We start from the raw sequence: 6000 nt of genomic DNA on the forward strand, positions 1-6000 counted from the left end.
CCTCTACTTAAATACGACCATCTTGGACTACCAGGTACCCTTATGCTCGAATGTATGACAACTACGGACTGCTTTGCCTATCTCCAGACTTTGCTCACGGACCAATGCGACTTGACTGCTTCTCACTGCCTTGGATTTGGTGCCTCACATCCCTCACCTTCTCTGTAGTAACCTAGTAGCCCGTTGTCCTCTACGCACACTCCCTCTGTTGCGCCATCCCGCGTACTATGGACTCCCATGTCCTTCTACTTTTCTGGATTTATCCCCCCCCCCTTTCTCTTTTTCAATATTTTATAACCCCCCTTTCTTTAATTATTACCCCCCTACCCCGCTTCCTTTTTAAACAATTGTTATTGATTAAAACTCCCTTTCCTTACATCTTTTAATGATTTAAAACACCCCCTTTTATTATTTTTCTCATTTTGTGAATATGTAATGCACCACTCTCTTTTTCCTCTCCTTTTCTCATTGGTGTTTAGATTCTAAATGTCTTTCTTCCTTATTCTTTCTTTAAGTTTCTTTCGTTAAAATTTTCTTTAATTTTCTTTTAAAATCCTTTTATCAACCTTCTTCCTCATTTCTTAAAACTTATTTTCTCCTCCTTGCTTCTAACACTTACCCCATCATAGTAGTTATCACTTCTATTTTTTAATTTTCATATAATTTATTTGACTATTGTTCTCATCTTAATTAACCATTTTTCTCTCTCATAACTCGAAATCTAACTTTCTTGCCAAATTCTTTGATTAAAGATTCCCAAAACGTGAAGCTAGCGTTCGTCTCTCTTCCCATTGTTGTAGGGTTGTGGGTGATGATGTACCCTATATAATCGAAAACCAAAATCTCAGTTATAGCTTCTCCATGTTGCTCAACATTCATAAGATTTAAACAAGCCCGAATAATTTTTTGCACTTTGATCTAAATTTTAACAACCCCCCCCTTATTAAATCCAATTTAGTTTCACGCCATTCCACAATTTAAATACCCATCCTTTTGCACTAGTAATTTTACACTGAGCTGTTTAAGTTTATGGTTAAGCCCTTTTTATTGTGATCCCAATAACAAGGGAGGGATGTTTATGACACTTGTCTTCCCAACTAAGTTAAAATATGGTTCTTATCATTTTTCTTGTTGGATGGTGGTAGGTAGATAGATTCCCCTCCAATAAAAATGATGCTGCCAATGACTTATCAAAGCTCAACCTCTCACATTTCCTTTTTTCTTAAAAAAATTTTCACCCTCTAGTGATGCTACTTCATTCATAGTGGATTTTCTATTTATTTTAAAGTTTGTCAATAAAACATTTCTCATTCCTACTCAAAATTGTCTTCTCTTCACTATGAAAAGGGTGTTGTAATGTCTTCTACACACATACACACACACACAAACACACACACACACACACACACACACACACACACACACACACACACACACACACACACACACACACACACACACACACATATACTTTTTTGTGTGTGGAATACACACGTGCGTGTGTGCGTGCGTGCACACACACACACACACATGCCCCTTTGTAAGACTAGAATATATCCAATCATACAAATTCAGTTTTTTGTTTGTTGTAAAGTCCAAAATTTTACATTGAAAATGAAAGAGAAAAAGAAAAAGAAGGAAAATGGTTGATTTCCTTAGCCATTTCTTCTCTTACTTTCAATGAATCCCATGCTCATTGGGCTTCTTAGGACTTGCCTTGGCTGACCGTTGTGATTGTGTGACCACTTCTGTATCCACCTCTGGCACAACTCCTACTGTTGGTACCCGATCATCATAGTTGCATGCTTTTTGTAGCAGGTTGAGTTATTTCGTCCACAACTAGCATTTGCTCTTTCAATGGCCTTCCGTGCCACAAAAAGGAGCATGCAAATAGGTGCCCTTCACCTATCCCCTTGGTCTAGTCTTCTGGGTTCTTTTTGCTTACTGTGAACATCGACCGTTCTTTTGTGGTTGTTAAACCAATGCTCTTTGGTCATGTGGCCTGAGCGATTGCAAGCTCTCCCGAGGGAGCAAGATGTAATCATAGGAGATAATGGTTCAATTCAAGCGGTGTTACTTGGCACGATGAATATCAAGCTTCTCCATAGTGGTGGACTCGGCGTGATCACCAATGTTCTAGACATTCCACAATTGGCCAAAAACTTGCTTTCTATCGGAGTTCTGGATAGCAAAGGTTTTGAAGTTCGCTTCAACGCAGGAAGGTGTCTCCTCCACCATGGTGTAGTTCTTGCCACAAGAGCCAAACTAGATGGGCTCTACAAATTAGATGTCACAACCGCCACCACATGCCTTCCCACTCAGGCACTCATTGCTGTAGCCAAAGCTCAACATGATGAACTTTGGCATCGATGCTATGGTCAAATCACCTCCTCACCACTTGAGCGCATGGCTCAACATAGCTTGGCTGACGGTTTCGACTATCAACGAGGCACCAACTTCAACCTCTATGCTGGTTGCGTGTATGGAAAAGATCATCGTGAACCATTTTCACGACATGATGACCACCGGGCCGCCAATATCCTCGACCTCATCCACTCTGATATCTGCGGACCCATGCAAATTCCATCCCTCAATGGCTCCAGGTACTTTGTCACATTCATTGACGATTTCTCTCGCTTCATCTTCGTGTATTTCCTCATGCACAAAAGTGAAGTACTTCGTCCTACAAGTCGCATTTGCTACTGGTAGAAAAGGAACTTAGGGCATTTATCTGGAAAAAAACCAAATGGAAGTGGCTCTCTTGGGAGTTTTTATGTTTACCCAAGAAGCTAGGAGGCTTCAACATCCCGGATCTAAAGAGAAGATCTGTTTCGTTCCTCATGAAACTCTGGATGCAATCCTTGGAGTCTGATGAACCATGGACCGGTTTCCTAGAAGATGCTATTCGTAGGGTTGCTGTTAGGCATTTCCAGGGGTTGGATATGTGGACCAAAGTATTTTCAGTGGCCCCCCTCTCTCTGAAATGCAGCTTCTTGAACATATTGGTGAATGCTTTGAAAGACGGAATTGTTGCTAGCATGGAAAGGCAGGCCCGCAGCGAACGCCCCTTAGACTGTTAATATGGTGGCAAGTGGCATGGCCAGGAGGGGGCTGCTATGCTATTGGAAAGGAGGCTATAGTAGGGGGGTTGTGTGCCAAGGGCCTTCATACATGGGAGGATGTTTGGGATCCTCTTTCGGAGGACTGGCTGACGATGCAACAGATGACTGAGAAGTTCAGGATGACCCTGGAGGAAGCACGACTAGTGGGAGAATTCATCCTTGGTATCCCATAGGACTGGCCTACTAATATTCAGCCCTCAGATGGGTCTATTGCTGAAGAATGGGAATGGGGAGCTACTGTCCCACTGAACAAAATGACCGTGAAGATGCTTGATAAGATGATGGCTTACAAGGAGAATTGGCATCTGAGGCTGAATGAGAGATGGCTAAGGGACGATCTGGAACTCACGTGGAGGGGAAGATTCTCACGAGAAAGCCACTCCATTCAACAAAATCAACTTCTTTCACTGGAGGATTGTGGGCGGTCACTTCCCTATTGGCAGCCACATACCATGGCTACAGGTGGATGATCGATGCAAATTTTGCAAGGCCTCTGCAGAGACTCCCAGGGCTGCCCTTGGGTCCGGAATGTGTGGGGGATTATCAAGTCAAAGTGTGCTAAGAGCTTGGGAATGGAGTACATATCAAAAGGTACTGCCATCTTTGGAGCGGAACTTGGCACATATATGCTTGTCCTATGGGATATCATTAGATATGCTACTCTTCACAGGATCTGGACTGCCAGATATGAGGCATTGATTACCAGTCCTAATGTTTTTTATCTACCATGTAAAAAGGCTACTTTGGAGATTGTATCACAGGTTGGCTGGTTAGTGGCGTGTTGGCTTGATAAAGTTGCTAGAGGTTGCTTACAGAGCACTTTGTACGAGATATCCTTCAGGAATTTTTAAGTAATACAAGAGCAAAACACTTTCAATATAAAAAAAAGTGAAGTACTTGATCGCTTTCGTTTTTCTCGAGACACAGACCGGACGAAAAATTCACCGTTTTCGCTCAGATAATAGAGGTGAATACTGCAACCTTGCTTTCCAACGCTTCACCACCACGATGGGAATTCACCATGAATTCACCATTCCACATACGCCACAACAAAATGGCCTCCCCGAACACAAAAATCGTGACATCATGGAGATGTTCAGGTGCATGCTCTACCACGAAGACGTACCTACCTACCTCTGGGCAGAGGCAGTTGCCATATCAGTCTACCTCCTCAATCGAGCTCCTACCACTCCCATCGGCCTCACCACTCCCTATGCCCTCTAGCACGGTCGCAAGCCCTCAGTTCACCACCTCAGAGTTTTTGGCTGCAAAGTATTCACACATGTTCCGAATGAACAACGTCAAAAACTCGACCCTCGTGGTGCACCTAGCATCTTTGTTGGGTATGCCTCCAATCAACGAGGCTACAAGGTCTTTCAGCTTCAAACCTGACGCTTTCTTTTCTCCCGTGATGTATTGTTTGTCGAGGATGATGCGAATGAGAGCCATGTGCCGCCATCCACTGCACACGTTGATACAACACCCACCCTTACTTCGCTTCAACATTGCCACCTGTCCCATTGACATCGTTCCACTTGCCAACTCCTTTCCCTCAGAATCTCCAAATGGCACCCATGCCAACACCCAGTCTAGTGACACCACACCCTCCTCCCCCGTCCCAACCACCAACCACATCCTTCCACGCCCACACTGCAAAGACTTCTTGCCCTCATCAGCTAAGTCCCCATCCGCGACCTCTACTCCCGGGGAAAGCAGCTCTATTTTCCCATTCCTTGACATCGACCTTGCTTGGGCAACGATCCACAATTTACATGTGCAACAATTAGATGTCCAAACCGCTTTCCTACACGGAGACCTTGATGAAGACATCTACTTACAGCCACCGCCCGGATTCCACCACGCTCCAGGCATGGTTTGCCATCTCCACAAAGCTCTCTACGGACTCAAACAGGCATCTCGATCATGGTACTTGAAGATTGACGACTACTTCATTCAACATGGCTTCAAACGATGCTACAGTGATCCGAGTTTATACTCCTGCACATTTGCTGACTTATTTTTGGTTGTTGCCTTATAAATAGTCATCTGCAACAACCTTGATCGCTCGAACTCTTCAAACGAGACATACAACATGTTTTCTCAATGACTGATGCAAGACCCCTACACTACTGTTTGGGCATCCAAGTCCAACGCGATCCATCCACCAACACGACTTGGCTACATCAGCAACGGTACATTCAAACATCAAATGGAGGATTGCACCGCCGTCTCTACACCACTTGACCCGAACGTCAAATTAACTACGCAGATGTCTCCCTCCACCGATACTTAAAAAGCTCTATCGTAGTCTACCAGGTTCCATCATGTACGCCATGGTTTGCACACGACCAGACATCTCCACTGATGTCACTAAACTATCTCAATTCATGACAAATCCGGGAATTGCACATTGGCATGCTGTCAAGAGAGTGCTTCGATATCTCAAAGGCACTCAATCCTCGGGAATCCGATACATCTCCACCCATACCTCCTTCAGGGGATATGCGGACGCAGACTGGGCTGGAGACTTTGATGATCGTCGATCAACCACTGGTTATGTATTTCTCCTTGCAGGGGGACCCATTTCTTGGGCCAGCTCCAAGCAACGATCTCTCGCTCTTTCCTCCACTGAAGCAGAGTACATAGGGATCTGTCAGGCATTCAAAGAGCACATTTGGCTGCAAACATTAGCTACAGAGCTCGGCATCACATTTGACTATCCAATACTCTTCAACGACAACCAAGGTTGCATTTGCCTGGCCAAAAACGGCAGCCACCACAAACAAAGCAAGCATGTCGACCTGCAATATCACTACGTCCGAGACCTTTTGCAACGCGATAACATCAAAATACTGTCCAACAAAAACGATGCTTGGTG

The sequence above is a fragment of the Dipteris shenzhenensis genome, chromosome 21, assembly GCF_047967505.1.
Source record: "Dipteris shenzhenensis isolate YYH24624 ecotype China chromosome 21, Dip_SZ_1.0, whole genome shotgun sequence".
Taxonomy (NCBI): domain Eukaryota; kingdom Viridiplantae; phylum Streptophyta; class Polypodiopsida; order Gleicheniales; family Dipteridaceae; genus Dipteris; species Dipteris shenzhenensis.